General features: G+C 31.6%; 1 protein-coding gene across 2 annotated transcripts in view; it reads left to right on the top strand.

Moving 5' to 3' along the window:
• The first annotated feature begins 15,798 nt into the window (after positions 1–15,798).
• Positions 15,799–27,788, top strand: part of Dh44-R2 (Diuretic hormone 44 receptor 2) — a 95,280-nt gene continuing 83,290 nt past the window's right edge. For both annotated transcript variants that reach the window (XM_077431015.1, XM_077431014.1), the window contains exon 1: positions 15,799–16,171. The gene's annotated coding sequence lies outside the window, so the exon portion shown is untranslated. The remainder of the gene's footprint in view (positions 16,172–27,788) is intronic.

Raw genomic sequence — 27,788 nt, 5'->3', positions numbered from 1 at the left:
AATATTAAAGTCTCATTGACATAGCATTTAAATTACAATGTGAAATAAAGCAGCTGATGGTTTCAACTATTTATAGGTATGTATATATGTATGTTAATTGAATAATTGGAAACATTAAATATACATCTCATACGCTATTATTCGAAACATTCATATGACTACATTGTTCAATTATAAATTAATAAGTTGTAACAGCAAATTGTTCCTTCGGAGAATTTATTTTAAAAAATGCCGAAAAATCGATGTTCATATTTATATATAATTTGTTGTGGTGTTGAACCGACAAAATGTTTGATGGATGACCAAGCGTTGTTTCATACAATATTAACCGTAAAATAAATGTTGATTTATTGCTTTAATTATGAAACACTCATTGGAGCTCTCATAGGCTTCATCACTAATGGGTCCCATCGTAAATCATTTATACCTAAATGTAGAAATAATTCTGTTTTATTTTCGAGACATTCACTATTTCGCAATTGAATTATAGACACAATGCACAGAACTAATACAGCCAGATTTACAACATCGTAATAAAAATACACATCGCCTTCGTAAAAATTGTGTAGCACATAACACAAAATGTACTGCAATGTATTATTTATCATTCGAATCCCGTCTTAGTTCGCTGAAGCTAAGATATGTATATTATATTACTGAATAACTAAATGATTCAACGTTTGAAAAGTCAACGTAACGTGTAGGCATATAAATCAAATTTTCAAAGGAGGAGAAAGTTCGAGTAGGGTTCTGCATAATGTATCACAAGCTTTCGGTTTTCTTTTCTTTTCGTTTTTTTTGTTCGTCGTTACTTTCTATCAATATTTGTCGTGTTAGTGAAATTCTCTTCACTGTCTATCAGTGTTTCAGCCATGACATTGATTCTCATTGTTTTGAAATTCAAGAATTACGCATCACATAAAAATGATGCGTACCTTAATATAGGTACATATGAATAAACCGACGGGCAAATATTAAAATGGAAAAGTGCGTATAAAAGTAATTTTCGTAGCCGAAAAGAAACACCAACACGGTTTGCCTGAATTTAAATTAAAAATTAAACGCTGGCGATAAAAAATATTAAAAAGGAATAACATTAATATTAAGCAAGCAAGACGCAAAATTTTCAGTTACAAATATTATACATACATAAATATATTGAATATACTATCGTATTTTATTTTAGGTTTCAACAGATTAAAGTAAAAGTTCAATTGATTCGGCATATTACCAAAAAATGCTAATATGAACAAAACATTAGTATAAATGAGAATTTTATTAAATAAATGCTAAAAAGTGAAAACATTCATCGTTTGACCATGGACCAAGTATAAAGCTCATTAATTTGATTTAGATTATTTATGTATTTACACTAGGGATTGCAATTAACCGTCAAATTTCATAAACCGGAAACGATTTATGAAATTTGTCTACTACCCAAATACTGGTTTACCAGTAAATGAAAATAGTTATTTTCATGGATTAAATATAACTATATGTGCTTACTTTTCCTAAAAACGTTAGCTTAGATTGAATCATAAATATTTAAAAATAAATTTCAGGTGAATAATGTCATATAAATTAAAGTAAATATTTTTTATTTTTACCAATCATGTTTATTTATTTAAAATTTGATCCATTTGAAAGTTTAGATCATAAATGATACAATCGTCTTATCGTATTTATTGCGAATTGGTTGGTCTGTGAATTTATCAATTTAAAATTGCCACATTTAATACTGAAAAAAAGAACAAACTCCAGACAACCTAATCCACAATACGCCATTTGCCACGATTTTTAATGTCTTATGCAATTAAATGCGTATATATATACTTAATAGTTTCTGGTAAAAACCGGTAAATTTTAAAACTTAGTGGTAATTCCGATGGTGAAATTTTGTCGATTTAACGGTAAACCAGTAATGAAATCCCTAATTTACACACATATCTTAAAAATTAAATATAAATCTATACTCGACAGATCATTTGAATGGTCATTGCTTTAGGTCATCGGCTTTAGAGAGTCTTTAAATAATATTATGTTTTAGATATATTATGAGCATTAGAGTAAATAGGTTTTTGGGCTCTTTTTCCTATTATGCTGTACATTAACATTAGAATAATATATGTAATACTATGATTACTAACCAAATTAAATTAAATTGTAAAATAGAAAATGATAAGTAGATCAGTAACTATTAAAATAGATATAAGATGTATTGTGAACATAATTTCGTAATAATAAAAAGCATTTAAAAAAAAAAAAAAAATCGAATGATCATTTGAAATTCAATTTCTGAAACTTGCAAAGAAAAACATGTGTATAAATGTACGTAAGGCATGAAAGTTAAATCCAGTCCTCTCTTAAAATATATATAAAATAGTCTTGATATATAAAACAGTACGAATAGTGCTGATCGACATTTATAAAAGCCGTGGACACTTTTTCCGCCTTTCAGAACAGGCAAAGCTGAAAGCTTTTTTTCTACCAGAACGACCCGGCCAAACTTGAAAAGCAACCCAGAAAATATTTAACACGTTAATGCGTTTTACCATTCACTCAAGTGCGTTTCCCTTTCATTGCCAGTAGTTGAAAATTTCACCGTGAAATGATTATCCAGCAAACTTAATGTGAGCCGTTCGTAACAGTTAGTTAAATCTTGCGATGTGTCAACCCACATACCGCGCGCAATATTCTCGAATACATGTTATGAATTTTAATACGAGCTCGTAAAATATACGCTCGGTGAGATTTCCGACGGGTGGTTTTCATAAATTTCCTCACCAAGTTTTCCGCGAATGAATCTTTAGCGAGTTAACTGCAATTCAGATAGCGCGATCGACCAAATGAAACGTTGCTTTCATTGTTGATGAAAGATATGCTAATTTATGTATCAAAATTATTCACTATATCATAATTGTATACTTACTCAGATATAGCAGACATACGATGAAGTGAGATCTCTAGTCGCATTTGAACGCGCTGAATTTCGTAAATGAAATGGCGATGGCGTTCTTTTGTACAGAGCATAAAATATGCATCAAATGGCATATACGATTCGTATATACATACATACATATTATATAACATGACGGAAAGACGAAGGGATGACATATTCCATATATTTTTGACGTTGTTCCTAAGATATCGCAAGTGAAGGATTAATAAAAAGAACGCGTATAAAAAGGAATATTCTCGGAAGGATGTTTCTCAATTATTGATAGACGTGTCAAAATTCTGAAAAAAGCGAAAACTATACACATAACGCTGTTGTATAATGAATGTATCGTTTCAGAAAGCTGTCTAGTATATTGACACATTCATTAATAAATAAACAGTGGATTGTTGTGAATATTTTCGGTAAAAAAATGTACATATCTATCATTAAAACTTTATGAGCAAAATTTATTTTTATTTCAACTTCTGCTCTTCTTTTCTTGAAAGTTTCTCTAACGATTTCAATCACAGGAAGCAATTTTTCTATATAAATAAAAATATTTTATTATGCGAATGAAGTTTGAAACATTAAACTCGTTTTTAATTAATTAAGGAAGCGCTACAAAATGTAAATACATACACTTTAATGACGTCGTGACTCAAATTGATGTCTTTTATTTGTCGTTTACGAATTTTCTTTGAAGCTTTACTGACTCAATTTTATCAATAAGTTCAAAGATAGAAAAGTCGAAAGTTTTCTTAGCTGAGAGAGGCAAAAAAACGTTTAATTGTTTACGTCGGAAGGTGCGAAAGAAACATAAAGATGGGGATAAAAGGTCACCTTTGGAAGACGTTATACAATATTATAGCAGTTCGGAAATAACTTGTCCATCGAAGCGTGACGTGTAAAGGCCTTTATTTTCGGAGCTGAAGAGCTGAAGCTTACAACGTAAAGAGTTATCACGAACAAAAGCCGCTTATGAGGGATCCTCCAAACGAAACGAAAACTGTGATTGTTATCGAGCACAATTCATCACTGATTTTTAATTGGATTTTTTCAAAAAAAAGTTCTTTCTAATTCTTTTCATTATTGAACGAGACATATGTGTGTATATTCCAGAATAGAACGTCCCATCGTCCGTAAAAGCACTTCAATTACGTGACTAACAAAAAATGTAATATAATATTTATATGTGACTTTGTCTCGTGTCGTTCGAATCCGTAGCCTGTTGTGACATTTTCAGCGAATAATTTAACATTTTCACTGGTACGAAAATTTACGATTAATGTCGCGTAATTTTTTTACTACATCCCTCTCACTGGAAGCCTTCAGTCCAATCAAAATGATACAACTCACTTCTGCCTCGTTGTAAAATTTAATTATAGCTTGCCTGAGGACGTTATTTTATTTTTTATGTCTTTTTGCGGCATCTTCAAAAGTCTTTGTTACCCAACAAAGAAAACGGTGATCAAAAGCAACTTATTTTTTATTTTTAGAAAAAACTACTTAATACATTCAAAGTCAAATAGGTATATAAATTATACGATTACAAAATATTTTTTAAATATGAATCAATGAAGATTCAAAATATTCAGAAAAAATTTAAAAAGAAACAAATATTAATGAAGCTGTGGAGTCGGAGCATTTTAAGCGGAGTCAGAGTCATAAAAAATCTATCAACTTCGACTTCATTTTTTTTATTATTTTCTTTGATTGATAGTATTACGCCATGCATCAACTACTTTGATTAATAGTATTGCGGTACGCATCCAATTTTATTGAAGACTGTTGTTGACTGTAATCCGCTGATAAATTGAAATTCAATAATTTCTTTATAAAAATCATGAATTTAAATTACATTATAAATAAAATCGTTGAATTGCACGTATTTTGATGTGCTGTGGCCAAAACTGATTGTTTCTTCCGTCTCATTTTTTTATTGAATTGATTTGTTTATATATAAAATTCATACACATACACTATGAATGTATGTACATAAACACTTAATTTTTATTTATACCTATTTCATTACCAAAAATTCAAAAAATTGGGTAACATGTCAATTTTAAGTATTTTCTTTAATTCCTTTAATTTTTTTTATATTTTAAAAATTGCTATTATTTGTATTACTAACAATTAGTTGGAGCTTGAAATCGAATCATAAGATAAAGTTAGAGTCGGAGTAGGAATCGGAATCGATAAATTTTAAAGCGACTCTGAATATTACACAAGATAATATTACAGTAATAAAAATAAAAAGTCAAAATAATCAAATTGTATTTCGCATCGAGCGTCAAGGCTATTAATATTTCTTTTTACTTTATTTTATTTAATTGCAATACGATTTGTATAATTTCGGAATACAAAACGGCAGAAAGCGCCATGGAGTGAAATTTCACGTTGAATTATGTTTCGAATCGAATAAAATTAGAATAATTTCAAGTTCGATTGCGGTGAAATTGCGACACACTTTTAACGAAATAATATCTGAGGTTGAAAGATTTTCTCTGTACAATTTACAATTCCAAAGAATAAGGGTGATGAGGCGGCAAGGAACAAAGAAAGGGGGTTTTAAAGGGCAGGAAATTATCATAAATGTCGAAAAATCGCTCGAGGATATTTTTATTTAAATCGGAAAACATGACCGCAATCTTCATCACACTGTGAGGTAAGCAATTTGACCCGAACTCAAATACAACTACCCCAACAGTGAACCAAGCCCAAGATATTTCAATTGTTATGAAAATCGATGCCTTCAAAATAAATGCAATTAATTTTGGCTAAAAAAATATGAATTTATCAAAAAATTAAAATATTTAGAAATCCGTGTCCTTATTATTCTTCATCTTCAGTTTTGTTTTTTAGACTAAAAATGCATTTTTTATGAGATACGTCAACACTCAAGCCCCTAATTTATGGAGTTTCTCTTTCGAGATTTTCTTTCCTTTCGCTAATTTACTCCGGTAAGTCACCGGAGATTCACCTTTCATCTATATAATTTGCACTAGCACTCAATTGTTCAGTAGTTCCTTTCATTTGCCTCTACATTTCCTGGGATTTGCGAGTAAAGCTTTCATAAATATATACAATACGTACTATATATGTAAGATCTTACTAACGTTTACAATTCCTACAACGTTTCGTAATAGCAATTTCAGTATTTTGATCTAAGCGACGATCCCAGCAGTCTTTGAGAATCTGCATTCTCAGATTGAACATTAATAAGTTGCTGGTCTGCAGATGTGGCCTGAGATCCGAGGGATTAAATCTGCAAACATGCCTTCACGTACACTTGCCTGTACACGTACATACATATATACCTATAATGAAATATGTATGTTATGCTATAGTAGACTCTTAACGTCTCATGTCGCATAGCGATAAGATAGATGGATTTCGTGTAATTTAATACAGCGACAAGTCAAAAGGCCGGGACCTAAAGTTTTTCCCCGACAATAATTTTTCCGAGAGCACCTTTCCCTGACGGGGCTGTAATGCAAAGAAAACTTTCGACAACAATATTTTATAGTTTTTATGTATGCGTATGCGATGCCTATCGATTTCTACACGAAAACGCAAATATTTACGAGAAAACTCCATCAAATTCGTGCTCAGAATATACGAGACACGTATTTATTCCAATACAATCTTTTCTTTTCCGCTTTTATTTCTTCTGATTTCAATGAATCCTTCGCGCGAACGCCGATCATGCGAATTTATGTATTTATATCTGCTTTAGTTCATCTTCTTTAAATAAAATCGTTATCCGAGTCGTATTCTTCAATATCAATAACAGTCTCAAGTTTCTGCCTTTAATTATTTTCCTATGGACTATATATGGTATATAAATTTTCGAATATATATGTGAATTTGTTCGTGGTAAATAAAAAACAATTTTCACAAAAAAAAACTTCATCTATTTTTACTACGTACATAGATAAAGTGACATCTAAAATCTTCCGATAGATTTTCCGAAAAACCAGTATAATATAATGTACTGTAAACCAATTCTTCATAGAACCTCAAAATTAATAAACGTGTTCATACAATCGATAATCATTATAATGTACACCATTTTGAGATGATTTTTCCGAATTAGAATATGCCTCATCATGGAGAAGGAAAATCTCTCCAAAATTCTCTTTGTAATGTGAAAAAGCTTTCGCATATATGTATGTACATATATTCGTTTGTATGATACGTTTGTATGTGAGTAAAAAGCTGATGTATTATATGTTTTAATAGAAAAAGATTTATTTTTTTCGAAAAAGTTACATTAACGAAGTTTTTGCAATGATTCCGACAGACAGAGCTTAGCAAATATTAGGTTTATTTTCATCGTTTTTTTTACATCATAAAGTAAAACTCTCCACGAACGAATTTGTTAAGTCGGTATGCATGATGAAGCTTTCCGGCTTTAGTGGGATTACCGTTTCATGCATATGTACATCCAAATCATATTTATCTATTAAATTAACATTTTCCAAATTATTTTGGTGAATCAAAAAGCGTACCTAAAAATTAGAGTGCTTTGAGCCGTGGTTGTTCACCCATTTTTGTAGAATGGAGAAAATTTAATCGAATCTACAAAATATTAAAATTTGATGACCAGGTAAAGATTTTTAAATAAAATTCCAAATTTTATAAGCTAATTTTTTTAATGCCGAAATTCCCTAAATCTAATTAATTTTTTGTAAACAAAAATTTGTAAACGGTTGAGAGTTTTATTATTATATATATATATATATATATATATATATATATATATATATATATATATATATATATATATATATATATATATATATATATATATATATATATATATATATATATATATATATTTATGTATAATCTCTATTGATATTAGTGCTTCCAATCCCCAAAGGTTACTTCAGCACCGGGATTTCAAAGGTATAAGGAAAAAAAGTTCAATTGCATGTTTTCATATTTCAAAAACGTTCAATTGCATTTCCCGATGTTTCACGCAAAAAATACTCCCATATTGGCGTTCTTATTTTGAGAGTTTGGCTACATTCTTTAAATTTTCAGTTCGAATCCATAGATTTCTAAGATTAAATAAAACACAATAAATAAATTAAAAAACAAAACATAACTTTGATTCCGTCGTGATAGAATGTACCATCTAGTAATTATTCATCGAAACAATGCACTTAAAATAAAAATTGCAATTACATACATTGCCTTATTAAAAAAATTCGGATGTGACCAAACCACGACTTTATCTATGTATTTGAGGAATATAAGAAGGATAAAAAACAAAATTCGATAATCAAACATATATATGTTCATATTTTATTTTATTTTATTTTATTGTTGCAAATCAATATACATCGTCATTACAGATCGCTGCAATGCGACGGGTGTATTATAACGAAATACAGAATACATATACAATCAGAATACATAGCATATAACAATTAATCAGAAATAATAATCATAGAGACATCTATGGATTATTTTTAGATTTTGTGTACAATTTTTTATACATATAATAAATACGAAATTATAGAGATATCTATAGATTTCAGATTACTGTGCATAATTATTACAAATTATACACAGACAGATTATTGTGACAACAGGTAATGATCTAATACCAATTTTTCAGGAAGCGTTTCAGCAATGATCAGATAAAATTGGCAAACTCTGATAGAGACACGATCGATTTGGAGTCACAAAATCTCCAAACCTAACCAGCAGATCCCCAAGCCTAACCACACGACGTATTGACGACGACACACAATACACAGTTTTTTAGATCATGAAAACGTGATCATCGTCGATTCTGAGTTCGAATCAGACAAAATATGCATCAAATATCATTGCGATTGAGCACAATATCTGCGACACAATACAGGCCGTTCATACCATTTCGTGGAAACGGCAAGCCGGCGTCGAAACGGGTTAGAGCAAACAAATGGACTATGACTGTCATTGCTCATCCCACAATTGTTCATTATATAATGTTGTTTTATATTTTTTCCATATTATTTTTGTAAAAATAATATTTTTAAAGAAATTTCTGCCAGCATCGTAATCCCGGTATTCAGACTAGTTTCAGCACCGGGATTAACGGTACCAGAAAACACCGGTATCCCGGGGTTGGAAGCCTTAATTGTTATTTTAAAATATTGTAAATCAATCAATCAATCATATGGATCTTTCAATCCTTTGTTAGAATCACTGAGCAACAAAAAATCAGGCTTTTTACATAACTAGAAGACTAATCAATATTAACTAAGTTTGACCCATTTAATTTGAACATGACAATGATTTTTGTTGGTTTTGTCTCGTCAATGAAATATAAGAGAATTCTTACTTTTGCAATCATTAACTGAAAATCTAGTATTGCTTTGTCAAAAGTGAATATTGAAACCAACAGTCAGATGGTTTTCTAATGATTGTGATTTTTTTTATTGCTTTGTTAAAACACGTTTTTTATTGGAGCAATACTGAGTTTTGAATTAAAGACTGCAAAAGCCACTAAACTGTAAAAATCACGCATTTTTTAAAAACTCTCATATAGCAAACTAATAAGAATCAGTGTCATATTCAAATTTAGTGGGTCGAACTTAGTAAATATTGATTAGTCTCCACTCCGGTAATTACTTTATCTATGTACTAGGTACATAGATGAAGTTTTGTGATCATGCGAAAATTCGAACTCGAGAATTTGCCTGATTTTAACTCGAACTCGAACTCGAATCGATCACTGATAACATTTTCATGATCAAGATAGCATGTGTTTTTATAAGACCCATCCTATAAAAAAGTGCGCGGGCAGGAGGTACATCCATCAAATGACGATGTCTCTCATGCACATTATCACTAGTAACACAAAGTCCAAACACTTTATTTAATATATCAATTAAAGTACCAAGTTAGATGGAATATATTCCCAATAATCAAAACATATTACAACTGAAAGATACACTTCGACTGTAATATACATAAATATGTAGCAGGAAGGCCTAACGGGTAAACCCCAATGCACCCTCTTGGCCAATTATAAACATCAATCACATCTATGGATAAATTTGAGAAGAATTTTTGCATGTTATAAATCAACTAATTCGAGATGCTGAAAATTTGAATTTTGTGATAAATAGGACAGGGTTGCCAATTTGTAGGAACCGTTACACTGAAATCAGTTAAATTGGCAAACTCTGATAGGAAACGATCGACCTGTCACATATCCAAGGTTTGGCCAACTGTAACGAGATGGAACCCATGACCACTTAGTTGAAATCATTACACACTAACCACTGATCAATGCTGCTGGTTATTTGCTTTTTGATTTTTGATTTTTAAATGCTTTTTATTATCACAAAATTATGTCCACAATACATATTATATCTATTTAATAGCTACTGATCTACTGATAATTTTCTATTTTACGATTTTAATTTAATTTTGTTAGTAATCATAGTAATATATTATTCTAATGTTAATGTACAGCATAATAGGAAAAATAGCTCAAAACCCTATTCTTATAAATGCTCATAATACATCTATTACATAATATTAATTAAAGACTGTCTAAAGTCGATGACCTAAAGCAGATTATGTTTAGGTAATCTGTGTTTATACTTGAAGGGTATAGACATTTTTTTGTAATCATCGAGACTCTTCAGATGTGTGTTAGTATGGTTATTAGTGATTCTGTCATAGAATCTACTGGTTAGTTTGTTAGTAATGTCTGTAACAAACGGAATATTATTTATGGCATGCAGTTTTTTCAAGTGGTTATATGGAATGTTTCCTAATAGTAGGCAAAGTTGTAAAGGTACGAAATTACAAAGATATGTGCCTCTTGTAAGATAAATAAATACAACAGGGTGGTACGTGGAATTTTTACTAGGTTTTTTTCTGTTTCACTTCGCAAACGATGGAGCTAAAATTCCTACAGCCTTCCGATCATTTTGAAACTTTGCCATTTTGCGCGGTTTGTTCAACGATCGAAATTTCAATCGATTTTTATAGTTCAATGGTGAAAAATAATTATATAGTTTCGCACGCCCAATCTGTACTGTCGATCCTGAGAAAAACTCATCATAGAGTGTTTTTGGTGATATTTTATCATTAAATATTCAATTCTATTATTTAAAACGGCACAAATGTTATGATTAAATGTCTGGTTCTACTTTTTTCAGTGCAAAAAATTCATAAAAAATGACTTTCTAAAAACTAACTAACAGACTAAATTACTATTTTTAACCCCATAGAAATTCCCACGCAAAACCAACTAGGCAAAAAACCACGTAAATTTAAACAAATACACATTTTTAATACAAAATATATAAAGAAAAAAGCGATTTACAATGAAGAATTAATGAATGCTTTACATGCATTACATACATTAAGCCAGCAGCATGGCTTAATGGTAGCATGTAAGTTAAGCATCAAGTGATCAGTGGGTTCGATCCGCCATACTGCTTATTAGATTTGGACGTATTTGTGACTCCAAATCGATCGTTTATTATCAGAATTTGCCAATTTCATCTGATCATTATTGAAACGGTTTCTCAAAATTGGCAAAAAATCATCTTTCCTGTTGTCACAAAGCTTCTGTATTTATTGTGTGTATAAATTGTAAAAATTATGTACAAAATCTAAATCCATATATCTCAATGGACTAATTCTGTAATTAATTAATTAATTAATTAATTCGGGTTCTTCAGCTTCTGGAAATATGTACAGTGATTTATGTAATAATAAAAAAATGCTGAATTGTTTGTAATTAATTGTCCAGGAAGGCGCATTGGAGTCTTCCTGATATACATATGCATATATATTTAAATAAAAAAAAAACAAAATAAAACTTCTAGCCTATTATTGGTCAAGTACGGTTAGAAACGTAAAAATTGAAAATAATTAAATCAACATTAAATTTGAAAGAATCGTTTTAATATTGTGTATGGCTTCTATATTGATTGAAGGTCAGTCTTCCAGATATTATATTATATAATATATGCAAAATATACACCTGCCATCCAAAACAAATAAAAACATGAAATATAATACAATGAGAATCGTTTAAATGCTCTCAATACACGTGAATAAACAAGACAATGAACTCACAAGCACATACATACATACATACAATACATATGCTAATGTAAATATTATGTACAATATATAAACACACCAAAAACGAAATAAATAAAATAATAAAAATATACAACCACACATACATACATACATATGTATGTATGTGCATACCAAATTTTATTTCCGACAATTATTTCCACGCATCGCACCAACACAGCACCGGTGCAAAATTGAATTAATCAAATTGAGACGAAGCGCGCGAATTATCCAGAATTAACTCGGCGATTAATTAAGTTCGCGACACACATAATGGAGCCTTTGTTGTGACAAAATGTTTGCAGCTCCTGCTCTGCCGCTAAATGTTAATAATTAACCAGAATATCTCCGGATTAAATTCTTATATTATTGATTGACAATAATTCCGCTTCCCTGGATTGAATTTCAAGAATTTTCCACTCGAATATAGCACGTAGATACATACGTATATACATACATATGTATATATCAGTGGCGTGCGGTGACTTTTCAACCAGAGGGTGCTGTCCAAAACACGATCAGTTTATTTTTTTAAATTTTATTTTATTCTTCTAAACATTGTCATATTTATATTTATTACAATGTCTTTGATGTCGTTTTTTATTGAACGAATATTCAATATCGGTGTGGGTTTTGGGCTCTTAACAATAATCTCTTTTTCTTTATATGGTAGAGAAGCAAATGTCCTTTTTAGTACATTTTTAATTAAAAAATTGCAATTATTTTTAACAACGGCGATAAATCCACTTGCATTGTTACTTTGGCTATCTATATTTAGGGCCATAATAAATAATAATTTAGGACGTAATAAATTCCAATAAAATAGTAAAAGTAAATAACTTAGGACGTAACGTACGAAATATCAATCAACGAATCAAGCGAAAGTCCATACATAAAAAGCGAATCAAGTCCATGCATACGAAAAAGGAGATTTTGCTTCCAGAGCAAGTGTCGCGTGAGCGAGACGGCTGTAGAGTCTTCTCACTTATGCGCATACGCAAGAGTGACAGCTCACTTGTGCGCATGCGCAAAAGATTTGTAGAGAACTTCAGCATCTAAGGCGATACGAGCTTGGTGTGAAACAAGCATCGGTCGAGCATACGGCTACGGCCTTTCAACGGGGATGTTCGTTTATGACAATTTTGGATCAGACAAAAGATCATATAAATCATAATCACGTAATCAAAAATAAATGACAGAGAAATAAAACTATGAAATTCAGAAAACATCCACAGCATCCATGAACGGCACGCCACTGATATATATGTATATATTTCACGAAAAAGAAACTTTCTTGCGATTAAGTTCAACATCAACCTGATTCGACTGTAATTCGCTTTAATTAATTCAGCTCCGAGTTACATCGGAAACGTTGAGAAATTTACTACCTGTTCAAAGTAAGTTTTGAAGTGTTAAAAAATATACACTCAGAATATTGTACTGAAGTAAAATTAATTAAATTTTCCAATGGCAACTCTATTACACGTAGCTACATATGTATTCATCCTGACATTCAATTTTTTATACATAAATACATACAACGTGTGCAAATTACACTCTTAATGTATAATCAACTGGATTTAAAGGCGTCAAAAATTCTTGAATGCGGACTTAATTCGTCGAGAGTCGGAAAATCTGATTAAATCGTCTGATACATACATACATACATACCTACCTACGACACGCACAAGTATGAGCAAATACCTACGGGTATTTTACTCCCTTAAATGAAGGTGCTCCAAATAGATTTAAATTCAAGTCGAATACGCTTTAATTTTTTGCATTGCAGAGAAATTAACACAATTTGAGCATAGCGATGTTTCAATCTAATTCCAAAGTGTAATACCAGTTGAAATATATTTTGACTAGTTCACGTATGAATTTCATATGACACAATGGATTTACAATCCAATTTATGATGCATTAGTTTCATAGTTTAATTAGTTATTAAGTATATAGTTTAATTTCGACTGCCATTTATATTTTGGCGATTATATTTATAAGATTGTAAAAAATTATGGTAATTTGGGTCTGTTTGTTTATGTATGCTTATTGAACAATTGTATGTGAATGTTCTTACCTATATAAATAAATAAAAAATAAACAATCTACCTGGTCAGAATCAGTCAATATGTATTTTGTTATTCGTTGTATTCCGTTTCTTTCATCCACTTTTTTATGAAGTTTCTTTAGGCTTTCACTTTTTTGGTACAACATTTTTTAGGCTTTCGATGCTTGCTATCGATAAATGAAACTCCGTTTCATAATTCGCAATAGCAAGTTATATTAACGTATTGTTGAATCCTAAATTATTCAGTAAAATTAATCTAAACTGTACAAGCTAATATACATATTATACATACATGTGTATAGCCTGTATTTATTTGGTTTGTAACTTAAGTTGATTTGGCCAGTAAATAGATGATCAGTAAGTTATATTTTGGGCCACTGTTTGTTAAAACCAGCAGAATAGACTAGTGGTTAGCATATAATGCTTTGAACAGAGTGGTCACGGGTTCAAATCCCACTGGTTTCTGCCGACCAGACCTTGGATTTGTGACTCCAGGTCTATCGTTTCCTATCAGAGTTTGTCATTTATCTGATTTTAATTGAAACGGTTCCAAAAAACCGGCAACCTTACCCATTTTCCCGCAAAATCTCGAGTGTTCAGCAATCTCGAATTTCGCTGAATTGTATAAAATGCTGCAAATTTACAAATTTGACCATAAATGTCTGTGTGGGTGTTAATTGATATGTATTTACTGAATTTCACTAAATTGTTTAAAATGCTGCAAATTTACAAATATGACCATATATGTATATATGTCTCTGTGGATATTAATTGATATGTATTTATGTACTTTGACTAATACTTATATTTATATCAAATGTACAATGTTTCTGGCCAGGAAGGCGCATTGGGGTTACCTGTTACCTGACTTCCTGGTATAAATTAAAGATAAAATAAATAAAAAAATACTTGAAACAATAAGCGGTTGAATAATCGTTCATTTTTATCTACATATATGTATATGTACAGTAAAATATAATCACAACATTTTTTTAACGGCTACTGACCATTTATTCAAAAAAATCTGACCATTCAAACTGTTGAAACATACATATATCTACTACCAAATTTTTATTCGAATATGAATTATCTAAACGCCAGATATAATATATCACAACTGTTAATACAATTTGACGATAACATATACATACATACATATACAAATACATATGTATATTTACATTGTATGAATGTTTAGTACATAAATATTAGCATTTCAATCAAAATTAATTCAAACAGTATTATAACAAACATGAGTTTCCATTTATATGTATACCATTACAGCTTAATATGTTAAGCTTGTATAAATAACATATTAATATACATTTATACATCTGTTTGCGTATAAAGTTTTTATAGATTAAATGCATATTAATATAAATCATATTCTGAAGTATAATGAATCTTTGTACTTTTTCGTCAGACTGTCTATAATTAAAAGTAAACCATTTACTTGAAAAGTCACGTCAATTCAAACCAATCGAGGCGCGTCCTAATTCGTTATTCTTTTATAGGCCTTTCCGACGGCAATATTAATTTTTCATTAACGGCAAACTGTCGTCCATCGAGTTAACATTATTTTATCTACGACACCGTTCTATTTTTCAGCTTTTCCGAGACAGTACATCATCGATTTTCCACATGAGTCGGCCTACGGGGAGCAGAAATGCATTGGACCAGTTTACGACGGGCCACCGAGCGGGTAACACGCGTTCTCTATACACACCGCCGCTTAACTGTCAAACTTTTAACATAAAACTTCATTTTAAAAACAAAAACTGACGTTTAAATAAAACCCATACCTGTGACTAAAAACACTGCCTATGAATTTGTACGCCGAAAAAAAATTAACGACCGAAAAATGAACTTTTAAATTTTCCCATGGACCATAATCAAATTGGACAATGTTTTTTTTTTTTTAATTTAGATATAAACACTTAACAAAATAATAACGTAAATATTACCATTTGAAATGAAATAAAATGTTCAAACACAACACAGAGGTGTGCGCATTCAACAGATGGCATATTAAAACGAAATTTTCGAAATAGGTGAGTACACATTTATACGCCGTGTAAGCGTTTGAATTAGTTGATATTTCTACATTTGAAAATAAATCAAAATCTATCAAATATACATAAGTACATACTATACAAACAATCAAACAAAATACAAATTATATTTTTACGCTGGAAATAATTTTTATCGATATTAATTTATGTTTGTAGACTTTATGTATATGTATATTATATTTACCAGGAGCGGAACAGAATTATTAAATTGAATTTCAATTACAAGTTAGCCACATATATGTATACGTATGTACATGTACACTGTATAGGTTTGTATGCATATGAGGTCAAATTTATTTCTAGTAATAAAATCGGTCACAATGATGGTAATAACCCTATTATGTCCCTATAAAAGTTATTTTTCAAAAGACCTTTCACGCTCTCAAAAATGTTCTTGAATACACTAAAATACCCCTATTTCACGTCAGTTGAAGACTTTGATACGATTTAAAAGTTACGATTAAATTTTTATTATTCAAAGTTACTATAAAATTTTTATCATGTTGGTTTATGGCAAATATAATACTTTCAGGAAAGATTGTCGGCTAAAGTCCGCTCTGAATTTATTATACAGTTACATACTTAAGATTTGATTTGATTTACGAAAAACGTATTATAATCCAGATACTCAAACAAATTTTCAACCCTTTTATTCGAAGTTAATAGATAAATATTGATATTTAAATTAATGCTATATTAGGTAGATATATTTTATTTATTTGAGACCAATTCAAATTAAAATTTGCCAATTTTATGAAGCTAAGGTATATATAATTGTATAGACTTTTAATTTATCTATGTACGTAGTAACAATAGATGACGTTTTGTGATCATGCGAAAATTCGAACTCAAGATTTTGACTGATTCGAACTAAGAATCGATCACTGATCACGTTTTCATGAACAAATGTGGGAAAAATATTTTTTTAACACCGTTAGTCCTATCGGACTGAAACTTAGTATCAGTTACTGAAATTCTTATCGATACGATGTAAATTTTTTTCAAATTTACATTAATGTGCGCGCGCAGAATATGGGAGGAAAAGCCTGTTCCTCTTGTTCCTGTTGTACCCTGCTCTCGCAAATTAAGTGAGTATGTACGTGAGTATGTACCGTTTACCATGCACCATTTTTTTAATCTTTCGACTTAAGACCTTTCGATTTTCGATCTTCGCCTTCCGATATTTGTGTTTTCTGTAATTTAAAATTCTAGCACGTCACGTAGACCCATGTAGGTGTCCTCTTTTTTTAAGTTTTCGAATTCAATTATCTCCCAAGCCGATAACCGAATCAGACTGAATTTTTTTTACATATAATAGAAATTATAAATTTTATACTCTAATATTTTAAAAAAAATTTTATTTGAACCGGAAGTAGTACCTACTTTTACACTTAAGAGTAAAATCGAATTTTTTTATGTTTTTCTCTTTATGTATTGTTTTAGTTCATTGTTAAATACATGTATCATTGTAATTTTGCTAGAAAAAAGATAAGAAGCTTACAGGCTTCCCTCATTATACTTTTCAAGATAAAAAGATAAAAAAAGCGAAAATTTTATTAACGTTCAACAATCAAGTAACTTTGTTATTAAATATTTTATTTTAATAACGCATCTCAATTAATATCGATAGACATTTTGATATTTATACATACGCGACCTAATGAAAATCATGTATGATAATGCCAAACCGAAACATATTCAATTTCACATTAATTATTCGAAAACTTCCGACCATCCGAGAAAACATTGAAAATTTGTTTGGGCTTTTGTTTGAAATCACCCCTCTAATAAACATAATTAGGAGTCATCGGATTGTCTGCAATTGTGTATTTGCTACAGAAACACGACACCTCGAGAAATATTTGCGGAACAAACAACTCGATCTTTTCACACAAATCAAATGTAAATTTATTCGATTTTGTCTATACTTCGTTATGCCACCAATTAAACAACAATACATCCACATACATAAATTTACAATCGTATGTAACGTGATAACGCACATATATCGCATATCGATATATGATAGTATCGGAAAAATTCGATAGTATGTTAAAATATCACTTACATACAGGCTCGTATTAGATGCTCTCGATCATTCACGTCGTGGACCATTTTATGAAAGCTGAAAATAAAAATAAAAAATATTATATATACACTACTAAGCTATTGATTTGATTTATTATATAAAATAACGTAAAGTTCATTTTTTTAATTTTCAAATAAAACAATTGAAATTATTTAATTCAACCTGTGTTGGAAAAGAATCGGCAGATACTTTGCAAAGGTAAATTAATTTGTTTTTCAAATCTGTATCGATTTTATCGATAGATAAAATCACCGGGTTACTTAATATCCGTAGCTTTATTTATATAGAATTGGTATATATGTATGTATGTATTTCTAAATGAATTTTGGCAATATTTCACCCGTCTACTATTAGTAACGGTCGTTTTCAGAGACTGTAAACAAGTCAGAACTTTAACGGGAGCACTTGACCTCTATAAATGACTTTTATGTTTATGCTTTTTTGCGCTACGTATAGATATGTGTGTGTGTGTGGTGTGGACTTAAGTATTTAAGATTCAATAACAAGTTATTTGGAAATGAATTCGTTATTTTTTAATTACGCCACGAGCGATTGAGCTGCTCATTATTGGGTTCTTCGGTGTCGATTCCAAGTCGATGAATTTTTTCATTTTGAATTTCCATTTCCATTCTTCGACAGCCTAATTGATTCCGTAATACAAAGCGGGCCGTTTGAATGAAGATCGAATCGAAATTGCATTTTTCGAAAGTGTCATTTGAAAACAAAAGAAAAGTGTTTCATTAGACTTTCTTTCGTTCATATTAAATTTTCAAATTTTAAATATTACATTATTTTTCAACAATTTCCAAAATACGTTGTATGATATTAAAGTATGAAAGCTGCTGAATTAATGAAACATATTATTAATCGCAATGATTTTTATGTGCAAAAAATTCATCAAACGCATAATAAGTATGCTTCAGATACATTCAAATTTTACAAGATTTAAAAAAAATCATATAATATGTCAAGACAAAATTTATAGTATGCGAAGTAATTTAAATAATACATATACAGCTCTGTATTTTTTAAATTACAAAAATGCATTCCGAACTTAAATCCAACAGCATGGCTCGGTGGTTGAACTTTTACCTAGCACCGAGAGGCGCCGGGTTCGATCCCGTGAGTTGGCTTCGATTGAAAAAAAATTATTCCGAGTATATTATCTGTAATGCTGCTAGTCAGACTTGGATATTTGTGACTCCAAGTCGATCGTTTCCTATCAGAGTTTGTCAATTTTTCTGATTTCATTGTTGAAACGGTTCCTCTATTAAATTGGCTAAAAAACTATGTCACGACAATTTGAGTATGATTTATGTTATAAATCATACTCAAATTGTCTTTATATGCATACAAGTTTAAAATTCATAGATGTCTCGAAATTCAGCGACTTGTGTAATAAAATGCTGCATTGTTTGTAATTCGCCAGGAAGGCGCATTGGGGTTTATCCGTTAGGCTTTCCTGGTATATATGTACATATATAAGTATGTAAAAAAATAAAAATTTATCACTTCCATATGATATGAGATTAAAAAAGACTTTTTCCACTTTGGAGACGAGAAAAATGAGAGGTGATATAGTTGAAATCTATAAAATTTTAAATAGCCATTACAATTGTCCTATGATAAACCTTCTTACGTTTAACAATAACAATCGTCTGAGAGGTCAAACTCTCAGACTCCAAAAATATAGATATTTACTTCATGGGAATTAGAGAATCCTTCTTTTCAAATTGAGCGGTTAAAATTTGGAATAGTCTATCCAATGAATTTGTAGCTTGTAGTATCTAAATCCTTTTTTAAATAAATGTTTTTTTTGTAGTTCTTCCTTTTTTCGGTATATCTTTCGTATTTTCTCTTTTTTTTTAATCGTTTATTTTATTATTAGTTATTTATGTTTATTTTTAGGTTTCTTAGTTGTTGATTTTTTTATATTTTATCTCATTTGATATTATTTTTGTATAACTCTACGTACTAATAAACCCCTTTGGTTCATCTGCTAAGCCGCTTTTCCTAAGTATTCTTAAATAAATAAAAAATCTAATAATGTGAAAAACGTATGTATATATATTATATTTATCTCGTAGCGGTATATTTTAAATCACAATTCGCTAATATACTATATTATGTACATATGTAGGTAAGTATAATTCCGATGTTTTCTTTACATCTAAAATCTGTCCCTCTGTTCTGTTTTAAAATCCCCTTTTGTGTGATGATAATGCTTCAGTGTATACACATGTACATATTGCATTTATTGCAGATATAAATTTGAAGTTAATCTGATTTTATAAACTTTTATACAATATATGTCAAATCTTAATATACATTTTATAAAAATGCAATATGCAACGTTGCATTTTAATGCAACGGGAAGAAATTTTGCATCAACTTCAACTTCTCGTAGGTTCGTGATTCAAAATTCATATAATACGTGATGAAAATTACAGAGCTGTTGACTTGTTCTTATAAATTGAAATTTTTTAGACGAATCATAAATTATAAAAAAACGTGGTACGATGATTGAATAATTTACTTTGAAAATCGAAATTGCATTTTTCGAAAGTGTCATTTGAAAACAATAAAAAAATGTTTCATTAGACTTTCTTTCTTTCATATTAAATTTTAAATATTACATTATTTTTGAAAAAAATGTTATTCAAGTGTGATAGCTGCTGAGTGAATGAAACATATTATTAATCGCAATGATTTTTATGTGCAAAAAATTCATCAAACGCATAATAAGTATTCTTCAGATACATTCAAATTTTACAAGATTTAAAAAAAATCATAAAAAATTTATAGTATCCGAAATAATTGAAATAATATACATATATACAGCTCGGTAGTTTCACATCGGTATGTTCATTTTTTATAATTTTGTTCCATAAGATTTAATATGCTTAAATATTACAAAAATACAAATACATATGTATATTTATATTGGATGATTGCTTATATGTATGTACATTCACTATTTATCATAAAAAATTTTTTAGACGAATCATAAATTATAAAAAAACGTGGTAGAATGATTGAATAATTCACTGTGCAAATAATACAAGTGCGTGTAATTAAATGGCGTTTTGAATTAAAGCAACACTATTCATATACTTGCAAAAAAATGAAATTTGCAGAAATTTTATACTTGTATATTTGACATACATACATATATATATATATATATATATATATATATATATATATATATATATATATATATATATATATATATATATATATATATATATATATATATATATATATATATATATATATATGTGTATGTATGTATATGACCCGCTATTGGAAAAAAAGGATCGCATATATAAGAGTAGCAAAATCTTCGTGTTTTTCACCGCCTATCGAAACTTATGCATGTATTTTCCCGTCGGTACATGTTTGTGTGGGAGAGGGGGAGGCTTTTCCGATGACGGGGCGAGGAAACGGAAGGAAAACCCATTTATCCCGATGGCCATATGATGCCATTTTACCAAGATAGTGCCCGAATGTGGAGACAATCGTAAATGCGGGGTCAAAACATGCGTAATTTTATGTTTCCGCATACCATACGCCCTCCTAGTCCTATAATCGTTACCCTTTCACGCCCTTAGATTAAGGTTGACATCATTTTTTATGTGGTTCATCCAAAATCCGTATGATTTTAATAAAATATATATATATATATATATATATATATATATATATATATATATATATATATATATATATATATATATATATATATCATCATCATCATCATTTACAGCCATTCGCCATCCACTGCTGGATGAAGGCCTCTCCAACACGCTTCCACTCGTCTCTGTTTTGCGCAACACTCATCCATCTCATTCCGCACATTTTCCTAATTTCGTTCACCCATCTTCCTTGCGGTCTTCCTTTTACTCTTTTGCCTTCTCTCGGGTACCATTCAAGCACTTCTTTTGTCCACCTTTCGTCCATCCTCCTAGCTACGTGACCCGCCCATTGCCATTTCAGTCTCTTCACTCTATCCACTATGTCCACTACCCTTGTCATATTTCTCACCCACGTGTTCCGCTTTCTGTCTTTCCTCGTTATGCCAAGCATACAGCGTTCCATACTTCTTTGAGTGCATTGGATTTTATTTAGCATCTTGGCGTTCAGTGTCCAAGTTTCACATCCATACGTCATCACTGGCAAAACGCATTGATCAAAGATCCTTTTCTTCAGGCAGAGTGGCATTTTTGATTTAAAAACAGCATTCATCCGTCCAAATGCACTCCATCCTAATTTCATACGTCTCTTTATCTCTTCATTTTTACTACCAGACATGTCAATTATTTGACCTAAATATAAATAATTATTTACTACTTCTACTGGTTTATCATCTAAGGGGATGCTATCAGGCATGCAATAACTATTGAACATTAGTTTAGTCTTATCTACGTTAATTTTTAATCCTACTTTTCTACTCTCCCTGTCCAGCTGTGTTAGTCTGATAAGTAGGTCAGCTGAATCACGAGCTACTAAAACTATATCGTCTGCGAACCGAAGGTGACTCAAAAAGCGACCATTGATGCTTACTCCGGCTGTATCCCAATCCAAGTTCCTGAAAACTCCCTCAAGCACCGCATTGAATAACTTGGGCGAGATTGTATCTCCTTGTCTTACTCCTTTTCCTATGCTAAATCTATCTGTACCTGAGAAAATTTTAACCGAAGCTGTGGCATTCTTATATATTGCAGCTAACAGTCCCACATAGGGTTCCGGCACTCCCTGTGTTTGTAGAGCGTTAAGTACTGCATTATGACTAACTGTATCGAAGGCTTTCTCATAATCGACGAAACCTAGGCACAATGGCCGTTGATATTCGTTGGCGCGCTCGATTAGTTCGCCAACTACTTGGAGGTGGTCCATTGTGCTGAAATTTGCCCTAAACCCTGCCTGTTCTATAGGTTGGTTCTCGTCGAGGATATTCTTCAGCCTTTCTGTAATAACCTTCGTGAAGAGCTTGTAGACCGCTGAAAGTAAACTAATGGGTCGGTAGTTCTTGATATCGCTTTTGTCTCCTTTTTTGTATATTAAAATGATAGTTGCGTTATTCCATCCTTCTGGTATAGCTTGGTTCTGGATGCATTTGCTGAAAAGCCTAGCTAAGATATTAATTAGGGGGGGGCCGCCACATTTTAGTAAGTCAATGGGAATATTATCTTCTCCTGGGGTTTTACCGTTTTTTGCAGTTTTTAGCGCGGCCTCTACTTCGCTAGGCAATACTGCAGGAACCCTTTGGCCGTGTGTCGATTCCGGAGCGGGAAATTGACCGTTGTTGTTCTCGTAAAGTTTTGCATAGAACGTATAAACTCTGTCTATGATCTCTTCTCTATTCCTAATTATTACTCCGCTCTCTGATCTGATTGCGATCATTTGGTTTTTGCCTAAGAAAAGATCTTGTTTGCACTTTTTCAGACTACGGTTATTCTTAATGGTATTTTCTATTAGCTTGCTGTTAAAATCCCTGACATCCCTGACTATTCTCTTCTTAATTTCCTTATTTACTAGATTGTATTCTTGCTTATTATTATCCCTATCTAACTTCCTTTTATGCTTAATTAGATTTTTGGTTTCCTCTGAAATTTTACTTAGCTTAATCTGTTTCCTGAGTCCAACTAATTTCTTACCTGTTGAGGCTAGAACCGAACTAATTACAGTGTTCAATTCCTCGATGTCTGCTTCTGGGTTTAATTTCCCGTATCGATTTCCAAGTTCGAGTTCGAATTCCTTTTTCCTAGACCTTAGTTGAGCGAAATCTGGAGAGTTACTGCATCCTTTTATTAATTTCCTACGTTCGCAATTTATATTAATGGCCATCCTGGCACGGACTAATCTGTGATCGCTACCTATATCTACTTTACTTAAAACACTAACGTCTTTAACGGAGTGCAGGGCATTTGTTAGGATGAAATCGATTTCGTTTCTGTCTCCTTTAGGACTCTCCCAAGTCCACTTATTGTTGGTGTTTTTCCTGAAAAATGAATTAGTGATAAAGAGCCTGTTGTGTTCTGCGAATTCTATGAGGCGATCGCCTCTGTCGTTTCTTTGGCCGGTACCAAAATTGCCTACTGCTCTTTCTGTGTTTGCCTTTTGTCCTATTTTTGCGTTAAAGTCGCCCATTATTATTTTAAAGTGGTGGCGGCTATTATCGTATGCGCCCTGTAGTTTTTCGTAGAAGTCTTCTATTTCCTCGTCTGGGTGGCTAGATGTGGGGGCGTACACTTGGAAGATTTGACAAGTGTACCTGCTCGAGATTCTTAATACTACATAGCATATACGTTCCGATATGTCGTTTATTTCTATAATATTTCTTTCTATTCTCTTATTGATAAGAAACCCTACTCCTCCTATTCTACCATTTGGTAGCCCTCTCCAGTAGAGACAGTTACCACTTTTTAGGATTATTTGGTTTTCCTGTTTTCGTCTTACTTCGCTAAGTCCTACTAAATCCCATTTGATACTTTCTAATTCATTCTCTAATGCAAGCACACTTCCTTCACTCGATAACGTTCTTACATTGTACGTGGCTAAATACAGGTTTCTATTAGCTAAGCTATCATTCATCGTCACTCTTACCTTGTTGGAGGTTTGGATATTATTTTTCTCGCATTTATCCAAGATGTGTTGAGAAAAAGGCGGTACTTGAGAGAGATTTCCATTCAAGGAGTGAGTTCTTACCGCCATAGACTCTTCTCTGTGGTCAGCTTTGACAGATAGTCATCCTAGGTATCACTTGGATCACTTATGGGTTATTACATGCCATTTAACAGGGTTACTTTGTAAGTGAAAGTAGTTAGTTATGATAATAATAGATTAGCAATTGTTATACTACTTTTTTACAGATCTTTATCGTGAGACGCCTCTTTGGAGACAACGGATTTATATATGTGTGAGTGCGGTTTGCAATTTAATATTTTAATAATAAATTTAGTAAAGAATATAAAATTACACGAATTACTTTGATATAATTTAAATATGAAAAAGAACTGATAGACAGTTGGGAAACACTGTTTCTGCTTGTTATTAAATAAAGTTCGTTAAAAATTTTGCTGGAAGCAATTATGTGGAAGATTTATTGCTTCTGTGGGACAAACTATTGACTGACGGGAAAGGACCTTATTTTTTTGTATTCAGGTAGGGAGATATTACGAATATACCCCGGCCGTATTGACTTTGCACAGATTTTAGACACAAAAAAAAAAACTAATATGACAAAATTTTACGAATTCACTGATATAAATACGCTTTACGACCGATCTGCTGATTATTTTTACACTTAAATTATACTAGGATGCAATTAGTAAAATAAGTGAGTGCATGGTTAAGTTTTTAGATTTAATTTCGTGCAATAGCCGGGTTTAAGCGAGTAGTAGCAGGGAGAACGCAGAAGCACGTCTTCCCCGCATGACACGATAGACCGAACTCATATATATATATATATATATATATATATATATATATATATATATATATATATATATATATATATATATATATATATATATATATATATATATATATATATATATATATATATATATATATATATATATATATATATATATATATATATATATATATATATATATATATATATATATATATATATATATATATATATATATATATGGATGAGAAGAAATCAGAATGGACCGAGTACACAAAATTGCTCTTTAAAGACAATAGAGAAACCGGAGGGCATATTGAAGATCCAGAAACGGGACCATATATATTGAAATCCGAAGTGGAACATGCTATAAAACTAGCAAAGAGTCGGAAAGCTACTGGACCGGATCTGATTCCTGCCGAATTTCTCAAGTTATTGGACGACGATAACATATAAGATCTAACAAAACTCTTCAATAAAATATATTTATCAGGCGAAGTACCTAGCGATTGGTTACAATCCATATTTATCCCGTTGCCCAAAAAGAGTAACGCGAGGACGTGTAGCGACTTCAGAATAATTAGCCTAATGAGTCACACATTGAAGATCCTACTAAAGATAATACAGGGCAGAATTTACTCACGGTGTGAAGAGGCGATTAGCAGAGAGCAGTTTGGGTTCAGACAAGGCTTGGGTACCCGAGAGGCCCTTTTCTGTATGAAAACACTACTCCAAAGATGCAGAGAAGTCCGTAAACCTGTGTACATCTGCTTTATAGACTTTGAAAAGGCCTTTGACCGTGTCCAACACGCTCGCCTGATGGAAACATTAAACAATATTGGCCTGGATGACAGAGATGTCAGATTGCTACGAAATATTTATTGGAATCAGACTGCAGTAGTACGTGTCGATGATCAATTCACTGATGAGATTCCTATAGAACGGGGCGTCAGGCAAGGATGCATCCTATCACCTACTCTTTTTAACACCTACACCGAATCCATCTTCCACGATGCTCTCCAAGAGGCGGAGGGCATCAAGGTGGGCGGCGAGACGATCACCAATATAAGATATGCTGATGACACGGCACTAGTCGCTGAAAATTTAGCAGACCTGCAAAGATCTCTAGACCGTGTACATCAAGAAAGCAATCGAAGAGGTCTGCGCATAAATCTAAAGAAGACAAAATTTATGATAGTAGATAGAATGCAAACAGACACCGGGAATCTAACCTTGGATGGAGAGGTGATAGAAAGAGTAAAAAGATTCAAATACCTGGGTACCTGGCTGAATGAAGAGATGGACCCAGATGAAGATTTAAGAATCCGCATCGAGATGGCTAGAACAGCATTTGTAAAAATGAAGACGGCGCTTACAAACAAGCATCTCAATCTTCATACGCGGTTGAGATTCGCGAAGAGCTACGTCTGGACAGTATTACTACACGGATGTGAGACGTGGACTCTGAAAACCAAGATGATCAGCCGCATTGAAGCTTTTGAGATGTGGGTCTATAGGCGTATGCTGAAGATTCCGTGGACCAAAAAGATATCAAATGAAGCTGTCCTCGGCATGATGGGGAGAGGCAGGGAACTTGTTTCTGTCATCAAGCGGAGAAAGATGGAGTACCTCGGACACATGATACGGGGTCCAAAATACGAATTTCTCCGTTTGATAACCATGGGGAAAATAGAAGGAAAAAAATGGATTGGCAGGAAAAAGTTATCTTGGCTTCGAAACATGCGCATGTGGACCGATATGAGCGCCGAAGAGCTGTTCCGAGCCGCTGAAGACCGATGCGGATATATTCAAATAATCGACGAGGTGGTCGCCAACGTCCGGATGCGGACAAGGTATTAACAAGAAGAAGAAATTATGTTCACAATATATCTTATATCTATTTTAATAGCAACTGATCTATCTACTGATGATTTTATATTTTACAATTTTAATTAAATTTTGCTAGTCATCATAGTATTATATTATTTTAGTATTAAAGTACAGCATAATAGGAAAAAGAGTTCAAAAACCTATTTACAATTCTTATAAATGCTCATAATACATCTAATACATAATATTAATTCAAG

This window comes from Arctopsyche grandis, chromosome 5, assembly GCF_051622035.1.
Source record: "Arctopsyche grandis isolate Sample6627 chromosome 5, ASM5162203v2, whole genome shotgun sequence".
Taxonomy (NCBI): Eukaryota; Metazoa; Arthropoda; class Insecta; order Trichoptera; family Hydropsychidae; genus Arctopsyche; species Arctopsyche grandis.
This window is presented reverse-complemented; position numbering and strand designations above follow the sequence as displayed.